The sequence below is a fragment of the Equus asinus genome, chromosome 26 (assembly GCF_041296235.1).
Source record: "Equus asinus isolate D_3611 breed Donkey chromosome 26, EquAss-T2T_v2, whole genome shotgun sequence".
NCBI lineage: Eukaryota > Metazoa > Chordata > Mammalia > Perissodactyla > Equidae > Equus > Equus asinus.
Window position 1 is genome coordinate 13,768,786 of NC_091815.1, and position 16,596 is coordinate 13,785,381.

A 16,596-nucleotide genomic window follows, 5' to 3' on the forward strand; every position below is an offset into this window, starting at 1 on the left:
GCCATATCCACAAAAGGTAAGAGGTAAAACCCAGGATAATCTTAAGGGAAGAAACCGGTCTCTGGAGGGAAGGTAGTAGACCTTTCAATGTTCAAGGAGAATCTTAGAAACTGATAAGAAATGCAGAACAAGGAGAACTATCCTACCTGGAAAGATGGAGTCTTCAGACTGGTATGAGATGGCTCTCAAACACTGTGTGCATGGACGTTGTCAGGATAACTTAGAAAACTCCGAGGGTGTTTATGACATCACGCTGAACATGTCACCAAAGATGGCCCCATGTTTCCAGGGCGAGTATTTGCCTAGGCTGTGATAGTGAAGTGAGAGATACCCAGAAACAGCTTTTCCCAACAGGAATCAGGCACAGAAACTTGAAGAGATCAAAGAGATGCTGATTCAAGGGATAAGAAAGGAATCACTGGGAAGAAGCAATAATAGAGGGACAAGCGCTGAGAGGAGAACATTGTCCTCTACTCAAGTAGATGGGGAGGCCGTGCTGATTCAACCTTGAAACTTGATTTGAAAAAAGAGGCCGGACCTGTCACTTATCAGTCCTACATTGGCCTTCTGCCTTACTCATAATCCAAAGTCAAGAATGATCTCTTGAGGACATTGAAGAGAAGAATCGAAGCCTCCGCCCTACGCCCCTAGCATCCTTTGAAGAGAAGTCTCCCTTTCCACAGCTCTGGAGTCATGGGGGCCCACTGGGTACATGCTAATGTGTCCCAAGACATCTCTTTGAAGACTTGAAGAAATGCACGCCTGTCATTCTTTGAGTATGTCTGCTGGTTTGGAAGGGCACTGGAAGTGTGCTGAAAAGCACCCTTTTCCAGAGGGCTTCGTTCCTGTGTCAAGGCTGCCCCCACAGGCTAGCATGCTCAGTTGGACTCCAATGAAATTCTCTCCCATTATCTCTTGCCATAGAAGGAGTACTGATTCTGTGTTTTGACACCATATGGAAGGGGGTTGGCTGAAAATTAGAACACTACCATTATATTTAAAGAAAACTACACATGCCAGAGCTGAGGATGTAAGTCAAATCAATAGAAAACCCTGTGGAAATAAAGTAAGCCAGTATCTAGACCTAATCTGCTGGAGCGCCCAAGGATCAGGGGTTATGTTCGAAATTTCCCAAATCCAGAAAAGAGACAGAAAAATCTGTTACCTGGAGAGAGGAGTTCATCAGATTTTGCTAACTTGTCTCAGAAACATAATGTCCATGAAGGCGGTTGCCAGGACCCCCACGAATCTGGAGTTTCTGATCTCAGAATGTCAACCCAGCCAAGACGACCACGAGTTCTCAGGGCTCAGTGTCAACTCGACCAGGATAGCAAAGATTCCTACAAGTGACCTATAAAAATTCCAAGACAACACCCAACAATCAAGAAAGGACTCACACCTCTGCCTACAGAACCTAAGATGATTAAAGAAATGCAAAATTCATAACTTGGAATGAAGGAGAACGCACTGATAAGCATACCAAAGGGAGATACCTCAGAAAGACCATGACGATTGGACGATGGAAAAGAAAATAAGGTCCTGTCAAATGGAAGGCCAACAGAAATCACAAGTGAATAATCCACAGTGATAGACGTCAGTCTTTAGACAGATTCTGCTTGAACGCTTGAAAGTCTGAGAAAGTCACAACCCCAAAAATTACAGCGAAGGTCAAACCTGGTCAAACTGGGAAGGGTGAGTTATGAGACTGCTCCCCGCAGGCTCTGAAGCCTGTGTCCACGAAGCTAGACTGGACAGAGGAGACACGATTCTGACAAATCCTCCTACATCACAGTGTGCCAGATAAACAGGCTGGCCTCATCTACACAGGGCCAGATTTGGGCTCAAGTAGCATATTCAAGTCCCATTCCACTCAACTGCAGGTTGCCAATGGAACATGAAAGGGGCTGGCCAGTGGGACAGTGTGGAGTCCACTTCTTTTGGGTCGATAGCCCATGGTCAGCCACGTGGAATCCTGGGGGTCAGCCTTCTCAATGATCTTCCAGCCATTCTGTGCCAGGCGTGTGACCTAGTGTAGAGGCAGATGGGAAGCGACTTTAGAGAGCACCACTCTTCCTCAGAGAATACAGCGGCATGGCCAGCAGATTTGAGCACAGCCATAAACATCTGCCAAAACAAAACCCATTAAAAGTTGCAAAGAATAGAAAAGCTGAACCTCAAAATAAAAAAGACCCATGCCAGTGAGAAGAAAATTATATCTACGAATAACCTTTGCCAAACAGGAGAAAGCGATGGAAAACAAAAACTAGCAAAGTTTTGGGGAAAGAAATTCCACAAGTCACAAGGAAACGCAAGGCTATTCCGTGCCCTTCGAATGGAACGGACACACTTGAAACGTCCATACGGCATAAAGCTGACAAATAAAAATGGGAAGCAATAGGATATATTGGAGTATATGAGGAAGCCATTTGGTATAGACCTAATTCGGCCTGATTTTGTTTTTTCCAAAAGGGCCTGACTATGGCTATTTAGCACGCATTGCATATCTGCTTAGACATTTCCTATGGCCCTTGAGATAAAGGTGCAACTTCCCCCAACATTAACATTTCCTTAGGGATAAGCCTTTTGCCCTAAGCTATGAACAGATTGCTGCACTCAACTTTGACCACCCAGCCCACCTGTGACCAGTCAGCTGGAGACAACAGACCGCCACCCTGCTGTGTTCACTGAGACAGAAGACCTACCTGCTATTTCCATCAATCACTGTGCCAACAGAGCAGTCTCGTGACTATTGTAAATGGGAGATTTTAATCCTATGTGAAACATCCTCTCTGGGAGCATATAACCAGTCTGTGCACCCCACTTCTTTGATGCTCTTTCTTCCTTTGGGAAGAAAGGCCCCGGGTTATAATCCTCAGATTTAAGCTCAGAGTAAGCTCACCAAAGTTTCATTTATAGATTGGTTATGGATTATTTTTGACGACAAAGCAATGTCTGGATTCCATGCAGTCCCAGTCAAAGTTGCAGCAATCTTTCCCACACAAATAGGAGAGAGAATCCTAAACTTTCTATCCAGCAACAAAGGACACTGAATAGACACAGGAATCCTGAGGAAAACGAACAAAGCAGCAATTATCACCCTTTCTGATTGCCACATATAGAACAAAGAGCTGGGTCCCGAAACAGCACAGCCTGGCCCCCAAAATAGGCACACAGACCCATGCAACAGAATCGAGACCCCAGAGGTCAACTCACACATCCATGGACAGCCCATTTACGACCAGGGAGCCAAGAAGAGACAACAGAGAAAGTAGAGTCTCGACAAGAAACGGTGCTGGGTAGACTGCACAGCCGCATGTAACACAATGAGAGTAGACCATGATGTTACACCAGGCACACACACCACCTCGAAATGGATTCAGCCCTTGAATGGAAGACTTGAAACCGTGACATTTCGAGGAGAAAATGCAGGCAGCTTGCTCTTTGCCATCTGGCTTGGCTGCCTGTTTGGAACAAGCATGTGTGACTGAGCAATGGCAACAAAGGAAACAAGAATCAAGCAGGACTCCATCCAACGCAGAACCTTCTGCCCAGCCAATGACACCATAGGCTCAATGCAAAGACAGCACAACTGCGACAGGATGTTTGCAAACCACACATCGGAGAAGAGGTGAATAGCCAAAAGATCCAATGAACTCATATGTCTCCAGAGGAAATAAAACAACGAGCCCAATACAACCTGTTGAAAAGATGGAAACAGACATTTCTCCCAGGAAGATAGAAAGATGGCCAACAGGCTATATGAAAACATGCTCATCATCATTAAGTCTCTGGTCAATGTGAATCCGAACGGCAATGAGACAGCAGCTCACAGTGGTCAGAGGGGTATAAGGATCAAGACAGGAAACCACAGGTTTTGGAGAGGAGGTGGAGAGAAGAGAAGCCTCCTGCACTGATGGTGGGAGTGTAAACCGGTGCAGCCACTAGGCAAAGCTGTGTGGAACAGCCTCAGAAATGTCAGAATCCATCTACCATAAGATCCAGGTAGTCCTTGGCAGCATATTTATCCAAAGAACTTGGAAACACTAACGCATAGAGATCCGTGCACCACTGTGCTCACCACAGCCTTACTCCCGATATCCAAGACTTCGAGGCCGCCCTGGTCCCCATCATGTGACGAAAGAAGAAGGAAGATGGGCTATAGCCACACAATGGCATAACACTCAGTTGTAGGAACGGAGGCAGTGCAGCCATTTGTGAACACCAGAAAGGCTCCTGAGGGTATTAGGGGAACTGAAAAAAGCCCTGGGGAAAGGTCAAATACCACAGGATCTCATGCACAAGGAGAAGAGGAAAAATGGACCAACAAACAGGTAGCACGTGACATAGGATTGGTAGTTCCCAGAGGGAAATGGGGGCGGCCACCGGAGGGAGAAAGAGCTGATTAGGCACAAGTGTGTGGTGAGGGCCTGTAATTAGGCTTACGGTGGTGAAGATGATGTAACTTACACAGTAGTCTAAATCTATGAGGATGTAGATCTGAAAGCTATAGGATCTTACAATGTAGGGTTATGACAATCAATTCACATAAAATCAAAACTCCAAAGAGGGGTGCAGATTTACGGCCTAAAGCTTTGGAGGCTGAAAGAGATTAGAGAAGATGAGCTTCCAAGGATTGGGAATCACCTCCAAATGCTTAATGATGCTACTGAAAGGTAGACCTTTGCAAAGAGATGAAGAGGAATACTAGCATGAGAACATTGTCCGAGCCAAACTCATGACCCAATGGAAAATGTTACCATCCATGATGTTACTACTGATTCCCTTCACAAATGATCGAAGCAGGCCAACATATTCCGAAGTTCAGGCCAAAGTTTGATCCAGAAGTCCAATTCAGGGTCAGCCCTGTGGTGTAGCGGGTAAGTGCACATGTTCCGCTTGAGCTGACCGGGTTTTAAAGGTTAGCATCACGGGTGTAGACCATATTACAAGCATTAGGAAATCCAGATTACACGGTCTGATGGGCACAAAGAACATAAAGAAGTAGAAATGGTGAGGAGACCTTATCAATACACACCAGAAAGAGAACCATGAGAATATTACAATCTCTGAACGCATCAGGTACACTTCCCCAAATGATGAAGGAACGAAAGCATGTGACTTGCCAAGGTGGAATTGTCAGACTGCTGGGAGATCACATGCTCATCATGCATCAGGCAATTGAATGGGCAACTTCAACTTGGGATGGCCTCCAGGACTGTCTCCGGGGAAAGTCCACCAGTTTAACCATATCCACAAAAGATAAGAGATAAAACCAAGAATAATCTTAAAGGAAAGATACCGGTGTGTAGAGAGAATGTAGTAGACCTTTCAAAGTTAGAAGAGAAAGTTAGAAAACGATGGGGACATGGTCACTGTGATGCCATAAAAAACCTCAAAATTCTAACTTGTCCTGACAAACTCCATGCACAAAGAGTTTCGGAGCCATCTCAGACCAGTCTGACTCCTCACCCTTTCCAGGTAGGATAGTTTTCCTTTCTCTGGATATCTAGTCAGTTTCTAACTTTCTTCTCGAACTTTGAAGGCCTGCTACATTCTCTCTAGACACTGTTTTCTTTCCTGTAAGATTATCCTGGGTTGTATCTCTTATGCCTTGTGTAGATGGCCAAGTGGGTGGACGTTCCCCAGAGAAAGTCCTGGACTCCCTCCCAAGTTGAAGTTGCCCGGGCAATCCTCTGATGTGCAATGATCGTGTCATCTCCTAGCACTCTGCCAATTCCACCTTGGCAGGTCCCATTTTTCCTTCCTTCTTCCTTTGGGGAAGTGTACCAGATGCGTTCATAGATTGTAATATTCTCATGGTTCTTTTTCTGGTGTGTTTTGATAATGTATCCTCACAATTGCAACTTATTTATGATCCTTGTCCGCATAGTACCATGAAATCTATATTTCCTAACACTGCTAATGTGATCTGCAACCCTGATGTGAAAGAGTGAGGCCGGGGTGCCCAAGCGGAACGTGGGCACTTACCTGCTCCACCACAGGGCTGGCCCTGAATTGGACTTTTGGACCAACCTTTTGCATGAACTTGGGAAGACGTGGGCCTGTTTGAATTATTCATGAAGGTGATTACTAGTAACATCATGGACGGTAACATTGTTTGACATCCTGAGATCAGAAACTCCAAATTCGAGGTGGTCCTGGCATCTCCCTTCAGGGACACAATGTGTCTGAGACCAATTAGACAAATAGGATTAATCCCTCTCTCCAGGAAAGATATTTTTCTGTCACTTCTCTGGATTAGGGAAGATTCAAACTTCACCCCTGATCCTTGAACGTTCCCCTAGATTCCGTCTAGATTCGGGCTTGCCTCATTTCTATAGGCTGTGCCATTTGTTTGCCTTACATCCTCAACCCTGGCCTGTTTATTTTTCTTGAAACAGAATTGTAATGTTCTAATTTTCAGCCCACTTCCTTACATATGGTGTCAAAACACATAATCAATAATCCTTCTAGGGCAAGAGGTACGGGGAGAGAATTTCATTGGAGCCAAACTGAGCACTCCAGCGTGGGTGGCAGCCTTCACAAAGGAACCAAGCCCTCTGGAAAAGGGTGCTTTTCAGCACCCTTGTAGAGCCCTTCCAAACAAAGAGATGTTGCCCCAAGCGTGACAGGGGTCCATTCCTTCAAGGCGTCCAAGACATCTCTTGGGACACATTAGCATGTAGCCAGTGGGCCCACGTGACGCCAGAGCTATGGAATGAGACTGATCTGCAAAGAATGCCAGGGGCCTAGGAAAGGAGGCATCGATTCTTCTCTTCAATGTCCTCAAGACATCATTCTTGACTTTGGATCCTGCTTATGGCAGAAGGACAACGTAGGTCTGATAATGTCCAAGTCCGGCCTCTTGCTTCCAATCAAGTTGCAAGCTTGAATCAGCATGGCCTCCCCATAGACTTGAATAGATGACAACGTTCTCCTCTCAGTGCTTGTCCCTCTATTCTCGCTTCTTGCCAAGGATTCCTTTCTTATCCCTTGATTCACAGTCTGTTTCATCTCTTCCAGTTTCTGTGCCTGCTTTCTGTATGTCAAAGCTGTTTCTGGGTTTCTCTCCCTTTAATAGCCTAGCCTAGGCCAATCCTCAGACTGTAACCATGCGGCCATCATGGGGGACATATTCACCGTGTTGTCATAAACAACTTCAAAATTCTAAGTTGTCCTGACAACCTCCATGCACACAGACTTTCAGAGCCATCTCAGACCAGTCCGACTCCTCGCCCTTTCCCGGTAGGATAGTTTTCCTTTCTCTGGATTTCTTTTCGGTTTCTGACTTTCTCCTCGAACTTTGAAAGGCCTGCTACCTTCTCTCTAGACACTGGTTTCTTTTCTGTAAGATTATCCTGGGTTGTATCTCTTATGCCTTGTGTAGATGGCCAAGTGGGTGGACGTTCCCCAGAGAAAGTCCTGGACTCCCTCCCAAGTTGAAGTTGCCCGGGCAATCCTCTGATGTGCAATGATCGTGTCATCTCCTAGCACTCTGCCAATTCCACCTTGGCAGGTCCCATTTTTCCTTCCTTCTTCCTTTGGGGAAGTGTACCAGATGCGTTCATGGATTGTAAAAGCCTCACGGTTCTTTTTCTGGTGCGTATTGATAAGGTGACCTCACCATTGCTACTTAGTTTATGATCCCTGTCCGCACCGTACCATGAAATCTGTATGTCCTAACACTGCTAATGTGATCTGCACCCGTGATGTGAAACAGTGAGGCCTGGGCCAGCCAAGCGGAACGTGGGCACTTACCTGCTCCACCACAGGGCTGGCCCTGAATTGGACTTTTGGACCAACCTTTTGCATGAACTTGGGAAGACGTGGGCCTGTTTGGATTATTCGTGAAGGTGATTAGTAGTAACATCATGGACGGTAACATTTTCCCTTGGTTCATGGGTTTAGCAGGCAGCATGTTCTGTGGGTAGTATTCCTCTTCATCTATTTGGAATGGTCTAACTTTCTGTAGCATCAGTACGCATTTTGAGGTGATTTTCCATCCTTGGAAGTTCACCTTCTCTAATCTCTTTCAGCCCCCAAAGCTCTATGCCTTCATTCTGAACCCCTTTTTGGATTTTTGATTTTAGGTGAATTTATTGCCATAACGCTGCAATAGAACATCCTATATCTTTCAGATTTGCCTCCTCAGCGGTTTAGACTTCTGTGTAGGTTACATCGTCTTCACCAGAGTAAGCTGAACCACAGGCCCTTACCACACACTTGTGCCTAATCATCTGTTTCACCCTACCCCACCTCCCCGCTTTGCCTCTGGTAACCCTTAATCAAATGTCCCGTGCCAATGGTTACTGCTTGTCTTTTCTTCTCCTTGTAAGTGAGATCCTACAGTATTTGATTTTCTCCCTGGGGCTTGTTTCACTTCCCCTAAAACCCTCACAGCCATTCTGGTGGTCACTAATGGCTGGATTACATCATTTGTTCCGGCTGAGAGGTATTCCATTGTGTGGGTATAGCCCATCTTCCTTCTGAATTTGTCCCTTTCTGGGCACCAGGGTGGATTCCAAGTCTTGGATAACGGGAATAAGGCTGTGGTGAACTCAGTGGTGCACATGTCTTTATGCAGTAGTGTTTCCGAATTCTTTGGATCAACACGCAACACAGGAATAGCTGGATCTTATGGGACATGGATTCTTAAATTTCTGAGGCAGTTCCACACCGCTTGGAGTACTGACTGCACCGGTTTACACACCCAACTGCAGTACAGGAGGCTACCCTTCTCTCCACATCCTCTCTGACATTTGTTTCTTGTCTGCTTCCTTATAGCCATTCTGACCAGAGTGAGCTGCTGTGTCCTCGCAGTTTGCATTTGCATTGGCCTGAGACTTAATGATGGTGAACAAGTTTTCATGCACCTGTTGGCACTCTTTTGATCTTCTTGGGAGAAATCTCTGTTTCCATCTTTTGCCCAGGTTTTCATTGGCATGTTTTTCTTGTGGAGACCTGTGAGTTGAATGTATCTTTGGGCTTTTCACCCCTGGTCCGATGTGTGGTTTGAAAACCTCCTCTCCCAGTTGTTGTGCTGTCTTGATATTGAGTCACTGGTTTCCTTGACTGGGCAGAAGCGTGTGCATTTGATGTGGTCCCTTTTGTTTCTTGTTTACTTGGTTGCCCTTGCCCAGTCAGATATGCTTCTTCCAAATAGGTGGCTCAGACAGATGGCAAAGAGCACTCTGCCTAGGTCTTCTGCTGCAAGTTTCATGCCTTCAAGTCTGCCATTCAGGGCTTTAATCGATTTCGAGGTGGTGCGTGTGCCAAGTGTAACATCATGGTCTACTCTCATTGTATTCCATGTGGCTGTGCAGGCTTCTCAGCACCGTTTATTTTCGACACTCTGCTTTCTCCACTGTCTCCTCTTGGGTCCCTGGTCGAAAATGGGCTGTCCATGTACGTTTGAGTTGGGCTCTGGGTTCTCGATTCTGTTGCATGGGTCTGTGTGCCTGTTTTGGGGCCCAGACTGTGCCGTCTCGGTACCTAGTGCATCGTCCTATATGTTGAAATCGGAAAGTGTGCCACGTCCTGCTTTTTTCGTTTTCCTGAGGATTCCTTTGCCTAGTCAGGGTCTCTTGTTCCTGGCTAGAAACTTTAGGATTCCCTCTTCTGTCTCTGTGGGAAACATTGCTGCAACTTTGACTGGGATTGCATGGAATCCAGAGATTCCTTGCTCTGGTAGGGACGTTTCAAGTGTGTTGATGCTTCTACTCCTAGATCCGGGAATCTCCTTCTTTCTCCTTGTGTCTTCTTGAATTTCTTTCCCCCAACGTTTGTTAGTTTTCCATTGACATGGCTTTCACCTGTTTTGCTAAGTTTCTTCATAGAGATCTCATCCTTCTCACTGGCATGCAGTTGTTCACTTTTTCTTTTCAGCTTCAGTTTCTCTATGCTTTGCAACTTTGAATCGGTTTTGCTCTGGCAGAAGTGCATCGCTGAGCTCACATCTGCTGGCAATGCTCCTGTATTTGCTGTGGAAGTCTGGCCCTGTCTAACGTCCCTTCCCATCTGCCTCTACACTACCTCGGACGCCTGCCCCAGAATGCCTGAAGCAGTGGTGAGCAGGCTCACCCGAGGGTCCACCCGGCCCACCCCGGGCCACCGACCCAGAAGGTGCGGACCTCACCGCTGCACCACCGGCCGGCCCCTTTCATGTTCCGTTGGCAACCTGCAGTTGAGGGCAATGGGACTTGAATATGCTACTTGAGCCCAACTCTGGCACTGTGTAGATGAGGCCAGGTTGTTGTTCGGGTCCACTGTGATGTCAGAGGATTTGTCATAATCGTGTCTCTGCTGTCCCGGCAAGCTTCATGGACACATGGTTTCATGGCCCACTTGGAGCAGCCTCATAACTCACCCTTCCCACTTAGCCCAGGCTTGACCTTCGCTGCCGTCTTTTGGCTTGTGAATTTCTCTGCCTTTTAAACCTTCCAGCAGAGTCTGTCTAAAGACTGACATCACCTTTCATTGTGGATTATCCAGGTGTGATTTCTGTTTGCCTTCCATTTTCTGGGGCCTTTTTTTCTTTTCCATAGTATAATCGTCATGGTATTTCTCAGCTATCTCCCTTAGACATGCTTATCAGTCCCTTCTCCAACATTCCAGCTGATTAATTTTCCACTTCTTGAATCACCGTATGTTCTCTAGGCCGAGGTGTGAGTGCTTTGGTGACTCTTGGTTGCTGTCTTTGAATTTGCACTGGTCACTTGAAGGAGTCTTTGCTGTCCTAGCCTAGGTCAAACTAAGCACTGAGAACACATGGTCATCTGGGTTGGTTTGACATCCTAATCAGAAACTCCAAATTCTAGTTGGTTCTGGCAAACCCCTTCAGGGACACAATGTTCCCGTGACAAATTAGAGAAATCTGATGAATTCCTCTCTCCAGGAAAGATATTTTTCTGTCTCTTTTCTGGATTTGGGAAGTTTCAAACTTGACCCCTTATCCTAGAACGTTTCCCTAGATTTCCTCTCGAGACAGGCTTACTTTATTTCTATAGGCTGTGCCATTTGTTTGCCTTACATCCTCAGCCCTGGCCTGTTTATTTTTCTTGAAACAGAATTGTAATGTTCTACTTTTCAGCCAATTCCCTTACATATGGTGTCAAAACACACACTCTATAATTCTTCCACGGCATGAAGTAGGGGTAGAGAATTTCATTGGTGCAAAACTGAGCACTCTAGCCTGGGAGGGCAACCTTCCCAAAGGAACGAAGCTCTCTGGAAAAGGGTGCTTTTCAGCACACTTGTAGAGCCCTTCCACTCAAAGAGACATACCCCAAGCGTGACAGGGCTCCATTCCTTCAAGGCTTCCAAGACATCTCTTCGGACACATTAGCATGTGCCCAGTGGGCCCCCATGTCACCTGAGCTATGGAAAGTGAGATTGATCTTCAAAGCATGCTAGGGGCCTAGGAAAGGAGGCATCGATTCTTCTCTTCAACGTCCTCAAGACGTCATTGTTGACTTTGCATTATGCTTAAGGCAGAAGCACACTGTAGTTCTGATGAGCCCCAAGTCCGGCCTCTTGCTTCCAATCAAGTTGCAAGCTTGAGTCAGCATGGTCTGCCCAAAGACTTGAATAGATGACCATGTTCTCCTCTCAGTGCTTGTCCCTCTATTCTCGCTTCTGGCCAAGGATTCCTCTCTTATCCCTTGATTCAGACTCTGTATTATCTCTTCCAGTTTCTCAGCCCGCTTTCTGTTTGTCAAAGCTGTTTCTGGGTATCTCTCCCTTTAATAGCCTAGCCTAGGCTAATCCTCAGACTGTAACCATGCAGACATCTTGGGGGACAGGTTCACCGTGATGTCATAAACAACCTCAAAATACTAAGTTGTCCTGATAACCTCCATGCACACAGATCTTCAGAGCCATCTCAGACCAGTCTGACTCGTCACCCTTTCCAGGTAGGATAGTTGTCCTTTTTCTGGATTTCTTGTCGTTTTCTAACATTCTCCTTGAACTTCGAAAAGGCTGCTACATTCTCTCTAGACACTGTTTTCTTTCCTGTAAGATTATCCTGGATCGTATCTCTTATATCTTTTGTAGATGGCCAAGTGTGTGGACCTTCCCCAGAGAAAGTCCTGGACTCCCTCCCAAGTTGAAGTTGCCCAGGCTATCTGATGCTCAATGATCGTGTCATCTCCTAGCACTCTGCCAATTCCACCTTGGCAGGTCCCATGTTTTCCTTCCCACTTCCTTTGGGGAATTGTACCAGATGCCTTCATCGATTGTAATATTCTCATCGTTCTTTTTCTGGTGCATATTATTAACGTATCCTCACAATTGCTACTTATTTATCATCCCTGTCCGCACCGTACTATGAACTCTATATTTCCTAACACTGCTAATGCGATCTACACCCGTGATGTGAAACAGTGAGACTCGGGCTGCCCTAGCAGAATGTGGGCACCTACCTGCTCCACCAATAACCGGCCCTTAATTATACTTTTGGATCAACCGTTTGCCTGATCTTGGGAAGACGTGGGCCTGTTTGTATTATTCTTTTTTTTTTTTTTTAGATTTTTTTTTTTCCTTTTTCTCCCCAAAGCCCCCCGGTACATAGTTGTGTATTCTTCGTTGTGGGTCCTTCTAGTTGTGGAATGTGGGATGCCGCCTCAGCGTGGTCTGATGAGCAGTGCCATGTCCGCAACCAGGATTCGAACCAACGAAACACTGGGCCGCCTGCTGCGGAGCGCGCGAACTTAACCACTCGGCCACGGGGCCAGCCCCCTGTTTGTATTATTCTTGAAGGTGATTAGTAGTAACATCATGGACAGTAACATTTTCCCTTGGTTCATGGGTTTAGCATGGATGATGGTTTCAGGGTAGTATTTGTCTTCATCTATTTTGAAAGGTCTACCTTTCCGTAGCATCATTAAGCATTTTGTGGTGATTTTCCATCCTTGGAAGTTCACCTTCTCTAATCTCTTTCAACCCCCAAAGCTTTATACTGTCATTCTGGACCCCTTTTTGGATTTTTGATTTTTGGTGAATTTATTGCCATACCCTGCATTAGAACATCCTATATCTTTCAGATTTGCATCCTCATGGATTTAACCATCTGTGTAGGTTACATCATCTTCACCAGCGTAAGCTGAATCACAGGCCTTCATCACACACTTGTGCCTCATCATCTCTTTAACCCTTCCCCACCCCTGTGCTTTGCCTCTGGGAACCAACAATCAAATGACCCGTGCCACCTTTTGGTTAGTGCTCGTTTTTTCTTCTCCTTGTAAGTGAGATCCGAAGGTATTTGACTTTCTCCCTGGGGCTTGTTTCACTTCCCCTAAAACCCTCACAGCCATTCTGGTGGTCACAAATGGCTGGATTGCCTCCTTTGTTCCGGCTGAGTGGTATGACATTGAGTGAGTATAGCCCATCTTCCTTGTGCATTCGTCCCTTGATGGGCCCCAGGGCGGCTTCCAAGTCTTGGATAGCGGGAGTAAGGCTGTGGTGAACTCAGTGGTGCACATGTCTTTATGCAGTAGTGTTTCCGAGTTCTTTGGATCAACACGCCGCACAGGAATAGCTGGATCATATGGGACATGGATTCTTGAATTTCTGAGGCAGTTCCACACCGCTTGGAGTAGTGGCTGCACCTGTTTCACTCCCATCAGCACTGCAGGAGGCTTCCCTTCTCTTCACCTTCCCTGGACACTTGTTTCTTGTCTGCTTCCTTATAGCCATTCTGACCACAGTGAGCTGCTATGTCCTTGCAGTTTGGGTTTGCCATGGACTGAGATATAATGATGGTGAACAAGTTTTCATGCACCTGTTGGCCGTCTTTAGTTCTTCTTGGGAGAAATCTCTGTTTCCATCTTTTGCGCAAGTTTTCATTGGGTTCTTGTTTTTTTCTTGTGGAGACGTGTGAGTTGATTGTATCTTTGGGCTTTTCACCCCGTGTCCGATGTGTGGTTTGAAAACCTCCTCTCCCAGTTGTTGTGCTGTCTTGATATTGAGTCACTGGTTTCCTTCACTGGGCAGAAGCGTGTGCACTTGATGTGGTCCCGTTTGTGTCTTGTTTACTTTGTTGCCCTTTCACAGTCAGACATGCTTCTTCCAAATAGGCGGCTCAGATGGCAAAGAGCACTCTGCCTATGTCATCTCCTACAAGGTTCACGGTTTCAAGTCTGCCATTCAAGGCTCTTATCCATTTCGGGGTGGTGTGAGTGCCAGGTGTAACATCATGGTCTTTTCTCGATGTGTCCCATGTGGCTGTGCAGGTTTCCCAGCACCGCTTATTGTAGACACTCTCCTTTCTCTGCTGTCTCCTCTTGGCTCCCTGCTCGAAAAGGGGCTGTCCATGTACTTTTGATTTGGGCTCTGGGCTCTCGATTCTTTTGCATGGGTTTGTGTGCCTGTTTCTGTGCCAAGACTGTGCCGTTGCGGTACCTAGCGCTACGTCCTCTATTTGAAATCAGAAAGTGTGACACGTGCTGCTTTGTTCATTTCCCTGAGGATTCCCTTGCCTATTCAGGGTCTCTTGTTGCTGCCTAGAAACTTTAGGATTCTCTCTTCGATCTCTGTCGCAAATACTGCTGCAACTTTGACTGGGATTGAATGGAATCCAGAGATTCCTTTCTCCGGAATGGACGTTTCAAGTGTGTTAATTCTTCCATTCCTAGAACCTGGAATATCCTTCTTTCTCCATGTGTCTTCTTGAATTTCTTTCCCGAAACGTTTGCTAGTTTTTGATTGACATAGCTAACACCTGTTTTGCTACGATTCTTCATAGAGATCTTATTCTTCTAACTGGCAAGCTGGTTTTTTTTTTTTTCAGAGTCAGTTTTTCTATTCTGTGCAACTTTTAATTGGTTTTATTTTGGCAGAAGTGCATCGCTGTGCTCACATCCTCTGGCAAAGCTCTTGTATTTGCTGTGGAAGTCTGGCCCGTTCTAACGTCCCTTCCCATGTGACTCTACACTACCTTGGACGCCTGCCCCCCACTGACTGAAGCAGTGGTGAGCAGGCTCACGCCCAGGATTCCACCTGGCCCACCCCAGGCAACCGTCGCAGTAGGTGCGAGCCTCACTTCTGCACCTCTGGCCATCCGCTTTCCTGTTCCATTGGCCACCTGCAGTTGACTGCAATGGGACTTGAATATGCTACTTGAGCCCAACTCTGGCACTGTGTAGATGAGGCCAGGTTGATTTTCGCATACATTGTGATGTCAGAGGATTTGTCATAATTGTGTGTCTTCTGTCCCAGCAAGCTTCATGGACACAGGGTTTCAGAGCCCACTTATAGCAGTCTCATAACTCACCCTTCCCAGTTAGCCCAGGTTTGACCTTCGCTGCCGTTTTTTGGCTAGTAAATTTCTCTGACTTTCAAAGGTTCAAGCCGAGTCTATCTAAAGAGTGACATCTTTCATTGTGGATTATTCAGGTGTGATTTCTGTTCGCCTTCCATTTTATGGGAGCATTTTTTCTTTTCTATAGTATACTTGTCATGGTCATTCTCAGCTATCTCCCTTAGACATGCTTATCAGTCCGTTCTCCTTCAGTCCAAGTGATTAGTTTTGTATTTCTTTAATCACTGTATGTTCTCTAGGCCAAGGTATGACTGCTTTCATGATTCTTGGTGGTTCTCTTTGAATTTTCACCAGTCACTAGTAGTAATCTTTGCTACCCTAGCATAGGTCAAACAAAGCACTGAGAACATGTGGTCATCTGGTTTGGTTAGACATCCTGAGATCAGAAACTCCAAATTCGCGGGGGTCCTAGCAAACCCTTCATGGACACAATGTTTCCGATACAAATTAGACAAATCTGATTAATTCCTCTCTCTAAGAAAGACATTTTTCTGTCTTTTTCCGGATTTGGAAAGTTTTGAACTTGACACCTGATCCTTGAATGTTCCCCTATATTTCCTCTAGATATGGGCTTACGTTATTTCTATAGGCTCTGCCATTTGTTTGCCTTGCATCCTCAGCCCTGGCTTCTTTATTTTTCTTGAAACAGAATTGTAAGGTTCAAATTTTCAGCCAACTTCCTTACATATGGTGTCCAAACACATAATCAATAATCCTTCTACAGCAAGAAGTAGGGGGAGAGAATTTGATTGGAGCCAAACTGAGCACACTAGACTGGGAGGGCACCCTTCACAAAGGAACGAAGCCCTCTGGAAAAGGGTGCTTCTCAGCACACTTGTAGAGCCCTTCCAAACAAAGAGTCATACCCCAAGCATGACAAGGCTCCATTCCTTCAAGGCTTCCAAGACATCTCTTGGGACACATTAGCATGTACCCAGTGGTCTGCCGTGACGCCAGAGCTATGGAAAGTGAGACAGATCTTCAAAGAATGCTACGGGGCTGGGAAAGGAGGCATCGATACTTCTCTTCAATGTCCTCAAGACATTCAGTCATTGTGGGGCCGGCATCCAAGGTAGTGCAGAGGCAGAAGGGAAGGGACGTTAGACAGGTCGAGACATCCTGCCAGTGAGAAGAAGAAGATCTCTATAAAGAAACTTAGCAAAACAGGTGAGAGCCATGTCAATCGAAAACTAGCAAACGTTTTGGGAAAGAAATTCAAGAGGACACAAGGAAACAGACGGTTATTCCGGGATCTAGGAATGGAAGTATTAACACAC